The sequence below is a fragment of the Pseudophryne corroboree genome, chromosome 8 (assembly GCF_028390025.1).
Source record: "Pseudophryne corroboree isolate aPseCor3 chromosome 8, aPseCor3.hap2, whole genome shotgun sequence".
Classification (NCBI taxonomy): domain Eukaryota; kingdom Metazoa; phylum Chordata; class Amphibia; order Anura; family Myobatrachidae; genus Pseudophryne; species Pseudophryne corroboree.
The window spans coordinates 163238863-163261335 of NC_086451.1; the positions used below are offsets into that span (position 1 = coordinate 163238863).

General features: G+C 45.0%; 4 non-coding genes across 4 annotated transcripts; all 4 read right to left on the reverse strand.

Annotated features, from left to right (window-relative positions):
- Positions 1 to 234: 234 nt before the first annotated feature.
- Positions 235 to 397, reverse strand: LOC134952574 (U1 spliceosomal RNA). Its single transcript, XR_010185068.1, has one exon. It is a non-coding gene; the product is annotated as a U1 spliceosomal RNA (small nuclear RNA).
- Positions 398 to 546: 149 nt separating this feature from the next.
- Positions 547 to 703, reverse strand: LOC134953521 (U1 spliceosomal RNA). Its single transcript, XR_010185613.1, has one exon. It is a non-coding gene; the product is annotated as a U1 spliceosomal RNA (small nuclear RNA).
- A 674-nt stretch (positions 704 to 1377) lies between these two features.
- LOC134952192 (U1 spliceosomal RNA) lies at positions 1378 to 1540 on the reverse strand. Its single transcript, XR_010184768.1, has one exon. It is a non-coding gene; the product is annotated as a U1 spliceosomal RNA (small nuclear RNA).
- A 152-nt stretch (positions 1541 to 1692) lies between these two features.
- Positions 1693 to 1856, reverse strand: LOC134950484 (U1 spliceosomal RNA). Its single transcript, XR_010183396.1, has one exon. It is a non-coding gene; the product is annotated as a U1 spliceosomal RNA (small nuclear RNA).
- Positions 1857 to 22473: the final 20617 nt, after the last annotated feature.

Consider the following 22473-nt stretch of genomic DNA (forward strand, 5'->3'; position numbering starts at 1 on the left):
CTGATTTCTTGCAGCAGCTGGGCACTGTAACAGCTCCAGAGCTGCTCTGTAAGGCAAGTAAAAGGGTGTGGGCCCTGCAGCACTACCTGTAGTTCGCATTGTGCGTTGGAAGGCACAAAGTAAGCAGACGGGAGAAGTCAGGATAGTGCGCAAGGGCATAGAAGGGAGCGGCTCAAGAAAAGAGAAGTGGAAACAGACAGCAAACTAGGCTGGAGAGAGACCTGAGACAAAGACATCTGAATTATACGAGAGCCGACCAGGGGAAACACAAATTATGCAGTCAAGTTTCCCACATTTGGGGAAATCACAGGGGCAGCACACCCAGAGTGCAATGGGTGAGCCTTGCCCTGGGAGAAGCACCTACATGATCATAGTATCTCACCTGGCAGGTAAGTAGGAGTTGGGCTAGAGCTTGGTAGGGTCGCTGCTCGGGCACTTCCCTGTCAAGTGAAGGAGATCCAACTGAGTCAGCACAAGGGAACTCTCGAAAGAAGAACAAGGCTAGAGGAAGATCTGAGACAAATAAATCTGACTTTTACCAGAGCTGATCAGAGGAAAGCACAAACACTACCACAAATAATGAAGTCGAGTTTCCCACATTTGGGAAAATCACAGGGGTCAGCATACCCAGAATGCAATGAATGAACCTCACCCTGGGATAACAGTCTTCATTACCATGATATCTCCTATGCAAAATAAGTATGATTTGGGATAGGGCTGGGGAGGGCCGCTGCTCAGGCACATCTCTGTCAAGTAAAGGAGATTCAACTGAGGCAGCACAAGGGAACTCTCATCTGGGGACAACAACTGCAGGGAGAACACATATTTTCAGATGAACATGGGAGGGCAGAAGGCTGCCTAATACTGAAGCACCCCCAAACAACAAACCAAATGCAACAACTAGTACAAGCATTCCTGGGGGAAGGTCTGCAGAAGACGGATTTGCATACAGTGATGTCATCCAAGCAGTGGGCCAAAGTTGGCTGGAACCCTCATCTGCATATGAAAAGAGAAAAGGGGTATGCAGGGAATGGCGGCCTTTTGCGGCGCTTGGATGACCCTTAGTTCGCATTAAACACCCCCACCCTCCTTCGGTGTGGGGCTCATGTTGGCAATGCCCCAGCCCCTGAAGCATTCAAGCTGATTTCTTGCAGCAGCTTGGCACTGTAACAGCTCCAGAGCTGCTCTGTAATGCAAGTAAAAGTTTGTGGGCCCTGCAGCACTACCTGTAGTTTGCATTGTGCATTGGAAGGCACAAAGTAAGCAGACAGGAGGAGAAGTCAGGATAGTGCACAAGGGTATAGAAGGGAGGGGCTCAAAAAAAAAGAAGTGGAAACAGACTGCAAACTAGGCTGGAGAGAGACCTGAGACAAAGAGATCTGAATTATATGAAAGCCGACCAGTGGAAACACAAATTATGCAGTCAAGTTTCCCACATTTGGGGAAATCACAGGGGCAGCACACCCAGAGTGCAATGGGTGAGCCTTGCCCTGGGAGAAGCACCTTCATGATCATAGTATCTCACCTGGCAGGTAAGTAGGAGTTGGGCTAGAGCTGGGGAGGGTCGCTGCTTGGGCACCCCCCTGTCAAGTAAAGGAGATCCAACTGAGGCAGCACAAGGGAACTCTCGAAAGAAGAACAAGGCTAGAGGAAGATCTGAGACAAAGAAATCTGACTTTTACCAGAGCTGACCAGAGGAAAGCACAAACACAGTCCCCCACTACCACAAATAATGCAGTCAAGTTTCCCACATTTGGGGAAATCACAGGGGTCAGCATACCCAGAATGCAATGAATGAACCTCACCCTGGGAGAACAATCTTCATGACCATGGTATCTCCTATGCAAAATAAGTATGATTTGGGATAGGGCTGGGGAGGGCCGCTGCTCAGGCACATCTCTGTCAAGTAAAGAAGATTCAACTGAGGCAGCACAAGGAAACTCTCATCTGGGGACAACAACTGCAGGGAGAACACATATTTTCAGATGAACATGGGAGGGCAGAAGGCTGCCTAATACTGAAGCACCCCCAAACAACAAACCAAATGCAACAACTAGTGCAAGCATTCCTGGAGGAAGGCCTGCAGCAGATGGATTTGCATATGGTGATGTCATCCAAGCAGTGGGTCAAAGTTGGCTTCAACCCTCGTCTGCATATGAAAAGAGAAAAGGGGCGTGCAGGGCATGTCGGCCTTTTGCAGCGCTTGGATGACCCCTAGTTCGCATTAAACACCTCCACGCTCCTTCGGTGTGGGGCTCATGTTGGCTATGCCCCAGCCCCTGAAGCATTCAAGCTGATTTCTTGCAGAAGCTGGGCACTGTAACAGCTCCAGAGCTGCTCTGTATGGCAAGTAAAAGGGTGTGGGCCCTGCAGCACTACCTGTAGTTCGCATTGTGCGTTGGAAGGCACAAAGTAAGCAGATGGGAGAAGTCAGGATAGTGCGCAAGGGCATAGAAGGGAGCGGCTCAAGAAAAGAGAAGTGGAAACAGACAGCAAACTAGGCTGGAGAGCTCTTCTGTCTATATTTTGCAAACCTGCTCTTGTCCTCTCCAGCTGCTCCATGTAGATTTGACGTCTGGAAAGGTGCATAACCCACTGACAAGCAGGCACACTCCTGCATGAGTTTTCTCTCTCACTAGCTGGATGATACACAATCATTTGCATGTGCTCCACCTCCGACACACCACCCACCCAACCACCCAGTGACCAGAGCCACCCACAAGCCAACTGGCTCCGTGATTTAATTTGCACAGTGTAGTCATCCAGGCAGCATGTCCTTCTCAATGGAAGGATCTCTGGTTCCATGGAATCTTCCACATTGGAATGCTGCGGAATAAAAAGGATTTAAATATTCAGCTTGCTAGCATTCAAAGTACCTGCAGCTTGGCTTTAGCACATGGGTCTTCATCCTGTGGCCCTCCAGCTGCTGTGAAACTACACATCCCAGCATGCCCTGCCACAGTTTTGCTATTAAGGTATGCTAAAACTGAGGCAGGGCATGCTGGGATGTGTAGTTCCACAGCATCTGGAGTGTCGCAGGTTGAAGACCCATGTTCTAGCATGCCTGTTCTATGATGCATGTACCGTGATGTCACAATCAGCTTGGAATGGGGTGTCTAGCAGGCATTTGCTGACAGCCACTTGAGGGAGACACACATCAGGAGATGCAGCATATCGGAGGTCTTCGATGCCTTTCCAGCAAATGCACACCACCTGCTGCTGGTCTGGACACAAAACAATGCCCACAATCGAAGTCCCAAAATGCCCAACTACAGGATTCATGTAAGTAGTGAATTTAGGAATGAATTTAGAAGTAGGAAATTAAGTTAGTTCACAAGTACATTCAAATTCAGATCTAAAGTCTAGGTAGGCCTCACGTCCTGGCAGCCCCCAGCACTTAAAAATGCCTTGATTAGAGGTAGAGAATTAAATGTAGATAAAAAGTAGACACAAAATAAGACTCCACAGAGCAGTTATCAGGTGTCTTTATCAATTGTTGCATTTAAAAAAATCAAGCAATTAGGGAACACAATGTTGCAACAATGTAACCCTATTTGCAAAATAGTACTAAATAAGTTTGTCGATGTAAGACATTTGCAAAGGCGCATCCAAAACACGCTGGAAAATGCAACTGAATCTGTTTTTGGAGGCTAGAATAGGAAATGTGCATCGGTCCTACCAGTACTGAAAGCTCTTCTACCATCTCCCTTTTCTGAAAAGCCATTTAATATATGGTTCCCAGATAGGGGACATATCAGATATTGCCTTTCAAAAGCAGCAAATATCATACCACTTCTATTGCCATCAAAGATAAACATTGATTGTTTTCAGATATTGGATTGAAAAAGCAGTCTTTATTGACATAAAGAAGCAAAAAAACATACATAAACATTACACACATAAGTACTGTGTTGCAGCACAGATAAAACACAATACAAATGCTGTCGGTATAGTACAGTTCAAGAACTACAGCACAGGCCAGCCTACACTATAAATCATGAACTGCACTATACATTTAAACAATACAATAATACAACAGTTAATAAGGCTATGGGTGTGGAGTGTAAGAGGGTGAGGGAATCACAAGCCCGAAGCTTTATTGAAAGACAGACACATATAAAGGGAGGATTAATAAATACAAAGATATCCTTTACTATAGAATGTAGTCCAATCCGGTCTTTCAACTCTTCCACAACTTAAAAACGGATAGTGTTCCCAAGCCTTCCATCCTGGAATATCTTCAGTCTCTCGCCAATGAAGAAAACAATCCCTCCAGCAGACTCTTTAACCACGATACAAGATCACAGCCAAAAGGGCGAGAAGCAACTACACTTGCGTTTAACCAAAATAGCTAAAACTTAGTGGAGGAAAGTGCAGTGCACCAAAACATAAGCTGACACAATCATGGAGAATGCGCCAGCATATATGCTCTTCTATCTATATTTTGCAAACCTGCTCTTGTCCCCTCCAGCTGCTCCATGTAGATTTGACGTCTGGCAAGGTGCATAACCCACTGACAAGCAGGCACACTCCTGCATGAGTTTTCACTCTCACTAGCTGGATGATACACATTCATTTGCATGTGCTCCAACTCCGACACACCGCCCACCCAACCACCCAGTCACCAGAGCCACCCACAAGCCAACTGGCTCCGTGACTTAATTTGCACAGTGCAGTCATCCAGGCAGCATGTCCTTCTCAATGGAATAATCTCTGGTTCCATGGAATCTTCCGCATTGGAATGCTGCGGAACAAAAAGGATTTAAACATTCAGCTTGCTAGCATTCAATGTACCTGCGGCTTGGCTCTAGCACATGGGTCTTCATCCTGTGGCCCTCCAGCTGCTGTGAAACTGCACATCCCAGCATGCCCTGCCACAGTTTTGCTATTAAGGTATGCTAAAACTGAGGCAGGGCATGCTGGGATGTGTAGTTCCACAGCAGCTGGAGGGTCGCAGGTTGAAGACCCATGTTCTAGCATGCCTGTTCTATGATGCATGTTCCGTGATGTCACAATCAGCTTGGAATGGGGTATCTAGCAGGCATTTGCTGACAGCCACTTGAGGTAGACACACATCAGGAGATGCAGCATATCGGAGGTCTTCGATGCCTTTCCAGCAAATGCACACCACCTGCTGCTGGTCTGGACACAAAACAATGCCCACAATCGAAGTCCCAAAATGCCCAACTACAGGATTCATGTAAGTAGTGAATTTAGGAATGAATTTAGAAGTAGGAAATTAAGTTAGTTCACAAGTGCATTCAAATTCAGATCTAAAGTCTAGGTAGGCCTCACGTCCTGGCAGCCCCCAGCATTTAAAAATGCCTTGATTAGAGGTAGGGAATTAAATGTAGATAAGAAGTAGACGCAAAATAAGACTCCACAGAGCAGTTATCAGGTGTCTTTATCAATTGTTGCATTTAAAAAATCAAGCAATTAGGGAACACAATGTTGCAACAATGTAACCCTATTTGCAAAATAGTACTAAATAAGTTTGTCGATGTAAGACATTTGCAAAGGCGCATTTAAAACACACTGGAAAATGCAACTGAATCTGTTTTTGGAGGCTAGAATAGGAAATGTGCATCGGTCCAACAAGTACTGAAAGCTCTTCTACCATCTTCCTTTTCTGAAAAGCCATTTAATATATGGTTCCCAGATAGGGGACATATCAGATATTGCCTTTCAAAAGCAGCAAATATCATACCACTTCTATTGCCATCAAAGATAAACATTGATTGTTTTCAGATATTGGATTGAAAAAGCAGTCTTTATTGACATAAAGAAGCAAAAAAACATACATAAACATTACACACATAAGTACTGTGTTGCAGCACAGCCAAAACACAATACAAATGCTGTCGGTATAGTACAGTTCAAGAACTACAGCACAGGCCAGCCTACACTATAAATCATGAACTGCACTATACATTTAAACTATACAATAATACAACAGTTAATAAGGCTATGTGTGTGGAGTGTAAGAGGGTGAGGGAATCACAAGACCGAAGCTTTATTGTAACACAGACACATATAAGGGGAGGGGCAATAAATAGAAAGGTATCCTTTACTATAGAATGTAGTCCAATCCGACCTCTGTGCTCTTCCACAACTGAAAAACGGATAGTGTTCCCAAGCCTTCCATCCTGGAATATCTTTGGTCTTTCGCCAATGAAGAAAACAATCCCTCCCTCCAGCAGACCCTTCAACCACGATACAAGATCACAGCCAAAAGGCCGAGAAGCAACTACACTTGAGCTTAACAAAAATGGCTAAAACTTAGTGGAGGAAAGTGCAGTGCACCAAAACATAAGCTGACACAATCATGGAGAATGTGCCAGCATATATGCTCTTCTATCTATATTTTGCAAACCTGCTCTTGTCCCCTCCAGCTGCTCTATGTAGATTTGACGTCTGGCAAGGTGCATAACCCACTGACAAGCAGGCACACTCCTGCATGAGTTTTCTCTCTCACTAGCTGGATGATACACAATCATTTGCATGTGCTCCACCTCCGACACACCACCCACCCAACCACCCAGTCACCAGAGCCACCCACAAACCAACTAGCTCCGTGATTTAATTTGCACAGTGTAGTCATCCAGGCAGCATGTCCTTCTCAATGGAAGGATCTCTGGTTCCATGGAATCTTCCACATTGGAATGCTGCGGAACAAAAAGGATTTAAATATTCAGCTTGCTAGCATTCAATGTACCTGCGGCTTGGCTCTAGCACATGGGTCTTCATCCTGTGGCCCTCCAGCTGCTGTGAAACTACACATCCCAGCATGCCCTGCCACAGTTTTGCTATTAAGGTATGCTAAAACTGAGGCAGGGCATGCTGGGATGTGTAGTTCCACAGCAGCTGGAGGGTCGCAGGTTGAAGACCCATGTTCTAGCATGCCTGTTCTATGATGCATGTACCGTGATGTCACAATCAGCTTGGAATGGGGTGTCTAGCAGGCATTTGCTGACAGCCACTTGAGGGAGACACACATCAGGAGATGCAGCATATCGGAGGTCTTCGATGCCTTTCCAGCAAATGCACACCACCTGCTGCTGGTCTGGACACAAAACAATGCCCACAATCGAAGTCCCAAAATGCCCAACTACAGGATTCATGTAAGTAGTGAATTTAGGAATGAATTTAGAAGTAGGAAATTAAGTTAGTTCACAAGTACATTCAAATTCAGATCTAAAGTCTAGGTAGGCCTCACGTCCTAGCAGCCCCCAGCATTTAAAAATGCCTTGATTAGAGGTAGAGAATTAAATGTAGATAAGAAGTAGACACAAAATAAGACTCCACAGAGCAGTTATCAGGTGTCTTTATCAATTGTTGCATTTAAAAAATCAAGCAATTAGGGAACACAATGTTGCAACAATGTAACCCTATTTGCAAAATAGTACTAAATAAGTTTGTCGATGTAAGACATTTGCAAAGGCGCATCCAAAACACGCTGGAAAATGCAACTGAATCTGTTTTTGGAGGCTAGAATAGGAAATGAGCATCGGTCCTACAAGTACTGAAAGCTCTTCTCCCATCTCCCTTTTCTGAAAAGCCATTTAATATATGGTTCCCAGATAGGGGACATATCAGATATTGCCTTTCAAAAGCAGCAAATATCATACCACTTCTATTGCCATCAAAGATAAACATTGATTGTTTTCAGATATTGGATTGAAAAAGCAGTCTTTATTGACATAAAGAAGCAAAAAAACATACATAAACATTACACACATAAGTACCGTTTTGCAGCACAGCCAAAACACAATACAAATGCTGTCGGTATAGTACAGTTCAAGAACTACAGCACAGGCCAGCCTACACTATAAATCATGAACTGCACTATACATTTAAACAATACAATAATACAACAGTTAATAAGGCTATGTGTGTGGAGTGTAAGAGGGTGAGGGAATCACAAGCCCGAAGCTTTATTGAAAGACAGACACATATAAAGGGAGGATTAATAAATACAAAGATATCCTTTACTATAGAATGTAGTCCAATCCGGTCTTTCAACTCTTCCACAACTGAAAAACGGATAGTGTTCCCAAGCCTTCCATCCTTGAATATCTTCAGTCTCTCGCCATTGAAGAAAACAATCCCTCCAGCAGACTCTTCAACCACGATACAAGATCACAGCCAAAAGGGCGAGAAGCAACTACACTTGCATTTAACCAAAATGGCTAAAACTTAGTGAAGGAAAGTGCAGTGCACCAAAACATAAGCTGACACAATCATGGAGAATGCGCCAGCATATATGCTCTTCTATCTATATTTTGCAAACCTGCTCTTGTCCCCTCCAGCTGCTCCATGTAGATTTGACGCCTGGCAAGGTGCATAACCCACTGACAAGCAGGCACACTCCTGCATGAGTTTTCACTCTCACTAGCTGGATGATACACATTCATTTGCATGTGCTCCACCTCCGACACACCGCCCACCCAACCACCCAGTCACCAGAGCCACCCACAAGCCAACTGGCTCCGTGATTTAATTTGCACAGTGCAGTCATCCAGGCAGCATGTCCTTCTCAATGGAATAATCTCTGGTTCCATGGAATCTTCCGCATTGGAATGCTGCGGAACAAAAATGATTTAAACATTCAGCTTGCTAGCATTCAATGTACCTGCGGCTTGGCTCTAGCACATGGGTCTTCATCCTGTGGCCCTCCAGCTGCTGTGAAACTACACATCCCAGCATGCCCTGCCACAGTTTTGCTATTAAGGTATGCTAAAACTGAGGCAGGGCATGCTGGTATATGTAGTTCCACAGCAGCTGGAGGGTCGCAGGTTGAAGACCCATATTCTAGCATGCCTGTTCTATGATGCATGTTCCGTGATGTCACAATCAGCTTGGAATGGGGTGTCTAGCATGCATTTGCTGACAGCCACTTGAGGGAGACACACATCAGGAGATGCAGCATATCGGAGGTCTTCGATGCCTTTCCAGCAAATGCACACCACCAGCTGCTGGTCTGGACACAAAACAATGCCCACAATTGAAGGCTCAAAATGCCCAACTACAGGATTAATGTAAGTAGTGAATTTAGGAATGAATTTAGAAGTAGGAAATTAAGTTAGTTCACAAGTACATTCAAATTCAGATCTAAAGTCTAGGTAGGCCTCACGTCCTGGCAGCCCCAAGCATTTAAAAATGCCTTGATTAGAGGTAGGGAATTAAATGTAGATAAGAAGTAGACACAAAATAAGACTCCACAGAGCAATTATCAGGTGTCTTTATCAATTGTTGCATTTAAAAAAATCAAGCAATTAGGGAACACAATGTTGCGACAATGTAACCCTATTTGCAAAATAGTACTAAATAAGTTTGTCGATGTAAGACATTTGCAAAGGCGCAAACAAAACACGCTGGAAAATGCAACTGAATCTGTTTTTGGAGGTTAGAATAGATGCAGGATCAAGTAGCTCAATGGGTAGGGTATTTGATTAGAATTCAACAGGTTATAGGTTTGAATCCTGGGTATGATAGTTTGAGGTGTTATTTAATAAAGTATGTTTATATACTAGTCACACATGGCTTACTTGTACAAATGGCATGTCACCAGTTAGTGCTGACTGCTGATATGCCATTTGCACAAACACGCCATGTGTGACTGTATATGCATTTAAGGAGGGCACCCCGGCAATACCACAAACCATTGAGTGTCAAGTATACTAGATATATCTTCATATCTCATGTGCTTTCTCTGAGACCAATCTTGTTATGCCCCTTCCCCACAAGGCATGCGCCTTTTGTCCATATTGCAAAAATGGGGAGGGGGGGGGGGCATATAATTATCTGTCACAGGGCACCAAAAAGTCTAGTTATGGCTCTGGTATGCATTATGTAATCTGGCAGACCATATCTCCAACACTGGCTGGTTGGAATAGAAATCCGGTTATCTATGTGAGCAAATGACCATCAACGATTTACTCTCAAACACTAGAAAATGGACAAAAATGGTCCCCTAAACAAATTGGTTAAATTTTGGGTTTAACCAATTTGTGTAATGACCATTTTTGACCACTTTTCTAGTGTTTGGGAGCAAATGGTTAATTGACATTTGCTCCTATACATTACCAGATTTTCATTCCATCCATCCAGACTGGATAGATAGCCTGACAGATAATTGTGTAGTGTACGCCCAGGATAACTGTCAGTTGTGCTTTCTTTTATGACGGCACATAAATGGGTGGGCAGATCCAGAGCAAGCACTGCCCACTCATGCATAGTTGTCAACTGATGTGAAGTTCCAGGGGGCAATCTCAGTTATAAAGAAAAGTATCTGGAAATTGTCCCTAGTTTAAAAAAAAAATAAAAAAAAATTGATCAACTCCATTTATTTAGTATGATATCCCAGGTGATAGGATGCCGGCAGTCAGAACAACATACTTTATTAAATAACACATCTCAAACTACCATACCCAGGATTCAAACCTATAACCTGTTGAATTCTAATCAAACACCCTACCTATTGAGCTATTTGATCCTGCATAAAAATTGTGAACATTATATGAAGCTATTGGTACTTTGAAAAAAAAAGTATTAGCATTACAACGCAGCAGATCCATGCAGTTTGCAGCCACACACTACATGTATCTGCTCAGCCACAATGCTGATTATTTCTTCACAAAGTACAAGGTGAGCTCCAAACAGAATTCTCTAGCTTAGAATTATGCCAAACCTAGAAGTCGGGCCCCCCACCCTGGGATCCCCCAGAGGGAGGCCTGCACCGTCATGCGGCAGGCTTGTCCGTTTTGGAAGCAGGCTGATGGGCAGCCCAGGCTTGCTTCAGTCTGGGCTTGGCAGGTCTGGAAGCATGAGCTTGCTTTGGGTATGCCTGACCTTGGGTACGCTTTACCTTGAGGATGAAAGGGCCAAGGGAAAGTACTTTTAGCCTTCTGCGTGGTAGGAGTCATACTAGGTAGGCAAGCTGTTTTAGCGGTAGCCAGATCAGCTACAATCTTATTGAGGTCTTCTCCAAAGAGAGTGTCTCCCTTGAAAGGAAGCACCTCCAGGGTTTTCTTGGAATCCATATCCACCGACCAGGATCTCAACCAGCTGTATAAAGTATTACCTTGGAACTGGCTCTCCACTCCCCATTATCTGGTTATCATGGCTTCCTCCGCCAGTGTCCAGACTCGCTTGCTGAAGCTCGGCCACTTCTTCCTAGCAGCAGGCTCCTGGATCACTGGGCAGCAGAGGTGCTTGGGAGCCGGAAGGGGGCGGAGCAATCAGGCAGGCAGTTGCAGTGCTGCCCAGCTATCTGTGGTGTGAGAAGAAGCAGGGGCACCCCACCGCTGGCAGTGCTGCAGCTAGCGGTGGTGGCAGCGGCGAGGCTGCTGGGCTGGGTCTTTAAAAAGGTGGAAAGAAGGGTGTTACGGCATGGAATGTACAAACTGCGAGACCCTGCTGGTAGCGCCTTTGTCTATTTAGTAGGAAGGGCACGTAACAGCCGGAGGGCAATGGAGGAAGCCCCTTTAGGGCTGGAGCCCGGCGGCAACTGACTCCGTTGTCTCTGGCAGTTCCGCCCCTGGACTAGAGGAATGGTCAAGAACATGGCAACATTTAATGCCAAAAAATGCAAAATCATACACGTCTCAAAAATACAAAGGCTAACTATAATATTAAGGGCATTATAATGGCAAGAGGAAAGCTATCTAAGTATTACTATTTCAGGTGAGCAATGTAACAAAGCAATAGGAAAGGCAAGTCAGATGCTTGTTTGCATAGGTAAAGAACCAGTAGCAGAAAAAAGTAATACAGGTTGAGTATCCCATATCCAAATATTCCGAAATACGGAATATTCCGAAATACGGACTTTTTTGAGTGAGACTGAGATAGTGAAACCTTTGTTTTTTGATGGCTCAGTGTACACAAACTTTGTTTAATACTCAAAGTTATTAAAAATATTGTATTAAATGAACTTCAGACTGTGTGTATAAGGTGTATATGACACATAAATGAATTCTGTGAATGTACACACACTTTGTTTAATGCACAAAGTTATAAAAAATATTGGCTAAAATGACCTTCAGGCTGTGTGTATATGGTATATATGAAACATAAATGCATTCTGTGCTTAGATTTAGGTCCCATCACCATAATATCTCGTTATGGTATGCAATTATTCCAAAATACAGAAAAATCCGATATCCTAATGACGCGGTTGTTGTTTTTGGGAGTGATACTGGACACAGAAGAGGTTTTCTTCTAGTGGAATGGCTCTGGAGATCCAGAGTCTGGTCAAACAAATTCTGAAACCAGCAAGAGTGTTAATCCATCAATGCATTCGGTTGCTGGGGAAGATGGTTGCGGCCTACGAGGCCATTCAGTTTGGCAGGCTCCATGCCAGAGTGTTCCAGTGGGACCTGTTGGACAAGTGGTCCGGATCCCACCTACACATGCACCGGAGGATAATCCTGTCTTCCAAGACCAGAATCTCACTCCATTAGTGGCTGCACAGTTCTCACCACCTAGAGGGGCGATGGTTTGGGATCCAGGACGGGATCCTAGGGACCACGGATGCAACCCTCCGAGGCTGGGGAGCAGTCACACAGGGGGAAAACATCCAAGGAAGATGGTCAAGTCAGGAAAGTTGTCTCCACATAAATGTTCTGGAGTTAAGGGCCATTTAATAACTGCAGACACAGTACGCACTGGGACGGGTGCCCAGCATCCTCTACGGACTAAGAGAAAAGGATTTACCAGTAGGTATTAAAATCCTATTTTCTCTAAAGTCCTAGAGGATGCTGGGGACTCCGTAAGGACCATGGGGATAGACGGGCTCCGCAGGAGACATGGGCACTTTAAGAAAGACTTTAGTTCTGGGTGTGCACTGGCTCCTCCCTCTATGCCCCTCCTCCAGACCTCAGTTTGATACTGTGCCCAGTGGAGACTGGGTGCTTTTCAGGAGCTCTCCTGTGCTTTCTGACAGAAAGTATTTTGTTAGGTTTTTAATTTTCAGGGAGCACTGCTGGCAACAGACTCCCTCATCGAGGGACTGAGGGGAGAGAAGCAGCCCTACTCTCTGAGTTGCAAGGTCCTGCTTCTTAGGCTACTGGACACCATTAGCTCCAGAGGGATTGGTACGCAGGATCTCACCCTCGCCGTCCATCCCAGAGCCGCGCCTCCGTCCCCCTCGCAGAGCCGGAAGATAGAAGCCGGGTGAGTATGAGAAGAAAAGAAGACTTCAGAGGCGGCAGAAGACTTCATGATCTTCACTGAGGTAACGCACAGCACTGCAGCTGTGTGCCTTTGCTCCCATACACCTCACATACTCCGGTCACTGTAAGGGTGCAGGGCGCAGGGGGGGCGCCCTGGGCAGCAATATAAACCTCTTTCGCAAAAATATAACATATATACAGCTGGGCACTGTATATATGTATGAGCCCCCACCAATTTTACAGTTTAAGCGGGACAGAAGCCCGCCTCCAAGGGGGCGGGGCTTCTCCCTCAGCACTCACCAGCGCCATTTTTTCTCCACAGCACCGCTGAGAGGAAGCTCCCCGGACTCTACCCTGCTTATACCACGTTAGACAAGAGGGTTGAAAAGAGGGGGGGGGGGCACATAATTCGCAAATTACATACAGCAGCACTACTGGGCAAACATTAAGTTACTGTTTTATTCCTGGGTTATATAGCGCTGGGGTGTGTGCTGGCATACTCCCTCTCTGTCTCTCCAAAGGGCCTTGTGGGGAAACTGTCTTCAGAAAAAGCATTCCCTGTGTGTGTGGTGTGTCGGTACACGTGTGTCGACATGTCTGAGGAAGAAGGCTATATTAGAGAGGAGCGGGAGCAAATGAATGTGGTGTCTCCGCCGACAGCTGATTGGATGGATATGTGGAATGTTTTAAATGCTAGTGTAAACTCATTGCACAAAAGATTAGACAAGGCAGAAGCTTTGGGACAGTCAGGGTCTCAACCCATGCCTGATCCTATGTTGCAGGGACTGTCAGGGTCTCATAAGCGCCCACTATCCCAGTTTGTTAACACAGATACCGACACGGATTCTGACTCCAGTGTCGATTACGATGATGCAAAGTTACAGCCAAAATTGGCAAAATCCATTCGATTTATGATTATGGCAATAAAAGATGTTTTGCACATCACAGAGGAACCCCCTGTCGCTGACAAGAGGGTACATATGTACAAGGGAAAGAAGCCTGAGGTACCTTTCCCCCCTCACACGAGCTGAACGAGTTATGTGAAAAAGCTTGGAAATCTCCAGATAAAAGACTGCAGATTTCCAAAAGGATTCTTATGGCGTATCCTTTCCCATCAACGGATAGGTTACGATGGGAATCCTCCCCTAGGGTGGACAAAGCATTAACACGCTTATCCAATAAGGTAGCCCTCCCGTCCCAGGATACGGCTACCCTCAAAGAGTGTGCTGACCACAAACAGGAGATTACCCTGAAGTCCATTTATACACATTCAGGTACCTTACTCAGACCGGCAATTGCGTCGACCTGGGTGTGTAGTGCTGTAGCGGCATGGACAAATGCCTTATCTGAGGGGATGGATAGCCTAGACAAGGATACTATTTTATTGACCCTGGGGCATATAAGAGATGCTGTCCTATATATGTGTGTATGCAAACTACCGGTGGTGCTGCAGGGCCCACACCCTTTTACTTGTCTTGTAGAGCAGCTCTGAAGCTGTTACAGTGCCCAGCTGCTGCAAGAAATCAGCTTGAATGCTTCAGGGGCTTGGGCATGGCCAACATGAGCCCCACACCGAAGGAGGGTGGGGGTGTTTAATGCAAACTTGGGGTTATCCAAGCGCCGCAAAAGACCGCCATGCCCCGCATGCCCCTTTTCTCTTTTCATATACAGATGAGGGTTCCAGCCAACTTTGGCCCACTGCTTGGATGACATCACCGAATGCAAATCCGTCTGCTGCAGACCTTCCCCCAGGAATGCTTGCAATAGTTGTTGCATATGGTTTAATGTCTGAGGGTGCTTCAGTATTAGGCAGCCTTCCGCCCTCCCATGTTCATCTGAAAAGATGTGGTCTCCCTGCAGTTGTTGTCCTCAGACGAGAGTTCCCTTGTGCTTCCTCAGTTAAATCACCTTAACTTGACGAGGGTGTGCCCGAGCAGCCGCCCTCCCCAGCCCTTTCCCAACACATACTTATCTTGCATATGAGATCTCTTGATCATGAAGATAGTTCTCACAGGTTGAGGTTCATCCTGGCCCCGCTCCCCGCTGGAGAGCGCTGATGAGGACAGCAGCGGGGCTTCAGCAGCAGGGTGAGTATGTGTTGCCAGAGACCTCCCTTCCCATGTGCAGGCCTGCAGAGTGTGCCGCGCAGGATGGGGCATGTGACACTCTCCCTCCCTGGGGCTATTCCAGATGTAGCTCCTCAGCAGTATTTTTCCCGGGCTGCGCGGCGCTCTCCCCGACTGGCATCCGCCCTGGAACACTGCCTTCCTCAACGCAACATCAGCAGGGGGCCCGGGCCTCATCACCATCCCAGGTCTTTCTCATGTATGTATCATGTATGTGTGTGTGATATATGTATGAATCATATATGTTTGTGATATCTATCTATCTATCTATCTATCTATCTATCTATCTATCTATCTATCTATCTATCTATCGTATGTGTGTGTATATATGTATCTATCATGTATGTATGTATCTATCTTGTATGTATGTGTTCTATCTATCTATCTATCTATCTATCTATCTATCGTGTGTGTGATATATGTATGTATCTATCATGTATGTGTTATATGTATGTCTCACACCTTCCTCTATACATATACATACATACATACATACATACATACATACACACACCTATATCTGTACGTACACTGACATACACACACCAACATCTATACATAAACACGCTGACCCCTAAACGTACACCAACGTACCCACATGTGAATCTATACATACATGTGCTGACACCTGGACATACACTGATGTACCCACACCTAACATCTATACATACACATGCTAACAACTGGACGTATACAGACGTACCCACATTTGCATCCATGCATATATAGATGTAGGTGTGTGTACGTCAGTGTACGTCCAGGTGTCAACGCGTGTATGTATAGATGCAGGTGTGGGTACGTCTGTGTATGTCCAGGTGTCAGAATGTGTATGTATAGATGCAGGTGTGGGAACGTCAGTGTAGGTTCAGGTGTCAGCGCGTGTATGTATAGATGCAGGTGCTTGTATGTCCAGATGTCAGTGCATGTATGTATAGATGCAAGTGTGGGTACGTCGGTGTATGTCCATTTGTCAGCGCGTGTATATATAGATGCAGGTGCTTGTATGTTGGTGTATGTCCAGGTGTCAGCATGTGTATGTATAGATGCAGGTGTGGGAATGTTGGTGTATGTCCAGGTGTCAGGGCGTGTATGTATGGATATTAGGTGTGGGTACATCAGTGTATGTCCAGGTGTTAGCGCATGTATGTATAGATGCAGGATAATAATCGCACAGCGTGCCCCCCGCCAACCACAAACCTCCCCCACCCCCCTGTATGACATAAACACCGCTAATTCCACTTACACACAATAATTTCAGTTTGCGACCAGGAGCCGGCAATGTATGTGCACCCAAATGAAGCCACTGTACATGCCCTGCAGGCTGCTATGTACTGCACAGGTGCAACAAATTTAAATGCCCTATCTTTAAAATGGGGCATATTTTACTAAATTAAAAAAACCTGTAACTTTCTGTAAAACCTTAACCCCAAAAGGCACTACACTAACATCGGGGTGTAAAGTTGGATGTTGATCCAAGGCACCAACAGGCTAAAGCTTTGACTGTTCCCAGGATGCCTTGCACCGCCTCCTCTATAACCCTGCCCAGTGGCGTAACTAGACCTTTGTGGGCCCCATAGCAAAATTCTGAATGGGCCCACCAGCACTCAACAAGAATGAGTGGCGTTTGGGGTCAGAAAAGTAGAGGGGAAGGGGTCTGACAGAGTAGGGGGCAGGACATGAATGAATAGAAACTGAGGTGTCCATTATATAAAGAAATACAGTATGTGTGTCTGTGTGTATATCACACACACACATATAAGGGAAATTCAAATGCCCTCAATTATTGCGCCCATTACACTCTGGTTTGGGTGCACAAAGCACCTAAACCTGAATAAAGTAATGGGCGCGATCGTGAAAAGACACCGTTTGGTTGCCCAAATGGGTCTCTTTGCACACATTTCAGCTTGTTTCCCCTGGGGGTAGCGAGCTGAAATAAACATGTCGCACCCGTTGGCAGCAACATTAGAATAGCTGCTGACGGGCATGATTGAGGGAGGAAAGGGACATTTGAATCCAGCCCATAGATGCAATGTGAATATGTAATTTGTACCTTCCTATCTTAAAATGTATATAGTAGTGTATACACTAGAGGTCTTTCCGAACCCCCTAATCCTAACATTGTAATTTGCTTTAGGGCGCACCTCCAATTAGTCTAGTGTTTCGTATTTTCACATTAAATACTTTCTTGCATTGGTTGGTTAAAGATTAGATCGTATATTTTTCTAGATATAGCTGTGCATAGTCTACAAGGCTACATGCTTCTCCCCTAACTAGAGATGTGCAGCGGGCATTTTTCGTGTTTCATGTTTTGGTTTTGGTTTCGGATCCGCAGTTGTGTTTTGGATACGGACGCGTTTTGGCAAAACCACCCTTTCGGGTTTTGGATTCGGGTGATTTTTTTTTAAAACCTCAAACAGCTAAAATCATAGAATTTGGGGGTAATTTTGATCCTGTAGTATTAAGCTTAATAACCATAATTTCTACTCCTTTCCAGTCTATTCTGAACACCTCACACCTCCCAATATTATTTTTAGTCCTAAAATTTGCACCAAGGTCCCTGGTTGACTAAGCTAAGCGACCCAAGTGGGCAGCACAAACACCTGGCCCATCTAGGAGTGGCACTGCAGTGTCAGACAGGATGGCACTTAAAAAAATAGCCCCAAACAGCACATGATGCAAAGATAAATAAAAAAAGAGGCGCAAGATGAAATTGTAGTGTGTCTCTCCTGCTCAGTGTCAGTTCTCAGTAGTATCCTCATCAGTGCTCAGTATCACTGCTCATTGTCTTGTGCTGCATTGTGGTGCTCAGTATACTAGAGTACATTACTAATAGTCCAGTGCTGCATCTTGCTGCTCAGTGTCAGTTCTAGTATCCTCATCAGTGCTCAGTATCACTGCCCATTGTTTTGTGCTGCATTGTGGTGCTCAGTATACTACAGAACATTACTAATAGTCCAGTGCTGCATCTGGCTGCTCAGTGTCAGTTCTAGTAATCTCTAGAGATGAGCGCCGGAAATTTTTCGGGTTTTGTGTTTTGGTTTTGGGTTCGGTTCCGCGGCCGTGTTTTGGGTTCGACCGCGTTTTGGCAAAACCTCACCGAATTTTTTTTGTCGGATTCGGGTGTGTTTTGGATTCGGGTGTTTTTTTCAAAAAACCCTAAAAAACAGCTTAAATCATAGAATTTGGGGGTAATTTTGATCCCAAAGTATTATTAACCTCAAAAAACATAATTTACACTCATTTTCAGCCTATTCTGAACACATCACACCTCACAATATTATTTTTAGTCCTAAAATTTGCACCGAGGTCGCTGTGTGAGTAAGATAAGCGACCCTAGTGGCCGACACAAACACCGGGCCCATCTAGGAGTGGCACTGCAGTGTCACGCAGGATGGCCCTTCCAAAAAACCCTCCCCAAACAGCACATGACGCAAAGAAAAAAAGAGGCGCAATGAGGTAGCTGTGTGAGTAAGATTAGCGACCCTAGTGGCCGACACAAACACCGGGCCCATCTAGGAGTGGCACTGCAGTGTCACGCAGGATGGCCCTTCCAAAAAACCCTCCCCAAACAGCACATGACGCAAAGAAAAAAAGAGGCGCAATGAGGTAGCTGACTGTGTGAGTAAGATTAGCGACCCTAGTGGCCGACACAAACACCGGGCCCATCTAGGAGTGGCACTGCAGTGTCACGCAGGATGGCCCTTCCAAAAAACCCTCCCCAAACAGCACATGACGCAAAGAAAAAAAGAGGCGCAATGAGGCGCAATAAAAAAACCACGGTTAGGTGGTATATATTATAATAATAATACAATTATGGATGGACGGACTGCCTGCCGAGTTCCGACACAGAGGTAGCCACAGCCGTGAACTACCGCACTGTACACTGGTTGATAAAGAGATAGTAGTATACTCGTAACAACTAGTATGACACTATGACGACGGTATAAAGAATGAAAAAAAAACCACGGTTAGGTGGTATATATTATAATAATAATACAATTATGGATGGACGGACTGCCTGCCGACTGCCGACACAGAGGTAGCCACAGCCGTGAACTACCGCACTGTACACTGGTTGATAAAGAGATAGTAGTATACTCGTAACAATTAGGATGACACTATGACGGTATAAAGAATGAAAAAAAAACCACGGTTAGGTGGTAGGTATATAATAATAAATAATACAATTCTGGTCGGACGGACTGCCTGCCGTGTGCCGACACAGAGGTAGCCACAGCCGTGAACTACCGCACTGTACACTGGTTGATAAAGAGATAGTAGTATACTCGTAACAATTAGGATGACACTATGACGGTATAAAGAATGAAAAAAAAACCACGGTTAGGTGGTAGGTATATAATAATAAATAATACAATTCTGGTCGGACGGACTGCCTGCCGTGTGCCGACACAGAGGTAGCCACAGCCGTGAACTACCGCACTGTACACTGGTTGATAAAGAGATAGTAGTATACTCGTAACAATTAGGATGACACTATGACGGTATAAAGAATGAAAAAAAAACCACGGTTAGGTGGTAGGTATATAATAATAAATAATACAATTCTGGTCGGACGGACTGCCTGCCGTGTGCCGACACAGAGGTAGCCACAGCCGTGAACTACCGCACTGTACACTGGTTGATAAAGAGATAGTAGTATACTCGTAACAATTAGGATGACACTATGACGGTATAAAGAATGAAAAAAAAACCACGGTTAGGTGGTAGGTATATAATAATAAATAATACAATTCTGGTCGGACGGACTGCCTGCCGTGTGCCGACACAGAGGTAGCCACAGCCGTGAACTACCGCACTGTACACTGGTTGATAAAGAGATAGTAGTATACTCGTAACAATTAGGATGACACTATGACGGTATAAAGAATGAAAAAAAAACCACGGTTAGGTGGTAGGTATATAATAATAAATAATACAATTCTGGTCGGACGGACTGCCTGCCGTGTGCCGACACAGAGGTAGCCACAGCCGTGAACTACCGCACTGTACACTGGTTGATAAAGAGATAGTAGTATACTCGTAACAATTAGGATGACACTATGACGGTATAAAGAATGGAAAAAAAACCACGGTTAGGTGGTAGGTATATAATAATAAATAATACAATTCTGGTCGGACGGACTGCCTGCCGTGTGCCGACACAGAGGTAGCCACAGCCGTGAACTACCGCACTGTACACTGGTTGATAAAGAGATAGTAGTATACTCGTAACAATTAGGATGACACTATGACGGTATAAAGAATGAAAAAAAAACCACGGTTAGGTGGTAGGTATATAATAATAAATAATACAATTCTGGTCGGACGGACTGCCTGCCGTGTGCCGACACAGAGGTAGCCACAGCCGTGAACTACCGCACTGTACACTGGTTGATAAAGAGATAGTAGTATACTCGTAACAATTAGGATGACACTATGACGGTATAAAGAATGAAAAAAAAACCACGGTTAGGTGGTAGGTATATAATAATAAATAATACAATTCTGGTCGGACGGACTGCCTGCCGTGTGCCGACACAGAGGTAGCCACAGCCGTGAACTACCGCACTGTACTGTGTCTGCTGCTAATATAGACTGGTTGATATTTAAAGAGATATTAGTAGTATACAACAATACTATACTGGTGGTCAGGCACTGGTCACCACTCCTGCAGCAAAAGTGTGCACTGTTAATTAATATAATTGTACTCCTGGCTCCTGCTAACAACCTGCAGTGCTCCCCAGTCTCCCCCACAATTAATTATAAGCTTTTAATTTATACATTGATGACTGTGCAGCACACTGGGCTGAGCTGAGTGCACACAGACTGAGTCACACTGTGTGACTGACTGTGCTGTGTATCGTTTTTTTTTTCAGGCAGAGAACGGATATAGCAGAGAGAAGTGAACGGATATATTATATTAAATAAAAGTTAACTAGCAACTGCACTGGTCACTGACTGTGGTAAACTAACTCTGTCTGCGACTCTGCACAATCTCTCTCTATCTAATCTATCTATCTCTATTCTAATGGAGAGGACGCCAGACACGTCCTCTCCCTATCAATCTCAATGCACGAGTGAAAATGGCGGCGACGCGCGGCTCCTTATATAGAATCCGAGTCTCGCGAGAATCCGACAGCGTCATGATGACGTTCGGGCGCGCTCGGGTTAACCGAGCAAGGCGGGAAGATCCGAGTCGCTCGGACCCGTGGAAAAAAAAGTGAAGTTCGTGCGGGTTCGGATTCAAAGAAACCGAACCCGCTCATCTCTAGTAATCTCATCAGTGCTCCGTATCACTGCTCATTGTCTTGTGGTGCTCAGTATACTACAGTACATTACTAATACTCCAGTGTCTTGTGCCGCATATGGCTGCTGTAGGGTGCTGTGGTAGTGTCCTGTCACTGTGCATATGTCATCATTCCAGTCACAGTGACATACCCTCCAACTGTACCTTTTTAATAGGTACAGTACCTTTTTTTCATGGTCTGTACCTATTTTTGGCTCTCCAAACTTCCATTGAAAGTATAGGAAAAGGGACGTGACCACGCCCCCTTTACCCGTGACCACGCCCCTTTTCCTAATTTGTACCAATTTTTGTGTGTAAAATGTTGGAGGGTATGCAGTGATATCTGGTATCTATCTAGTGGTATCTAATTCCAGACATTACCACCGTCTAATTCCAGATATATTACTGGCATATAATTCCACACATTAAAAAATGGAGAACAAAAAGGTGGAGGGTAAAATAGGGAAAGATCAAGATCCACTTCCACCTAGTGCTGAAGCTGCTGCCACTAGTCAAGGCAGAGACAATTCAATGCCATCAACATTATGTAATTATTATACGATACATTATATATCATATCATTGTATGGTTGTAAAATACAACTTAAAAACTTTAATGAATAAATACATAAAGTAGCTTTTATTAGAGATGAGCGGGTTCGGTTTCTCTGAATCCGAACCCGCACGAACTTCATGTTTTTTTCACGGGTCCGAGCAGACTCGGATCCTCCCGCCTTGCTCGGTTAACCCGAGCGCGCCCGAACGTCATCATGACGCTGTCGGATTCTCGCGAGACTCGGATTCTATATAAGGAGCCGCGCGTCGCCGCCATTTTCACACGTGCATTGAGATTGATAGGGAGAGGACGTGGCTGGCGTCCTCTCCATTTA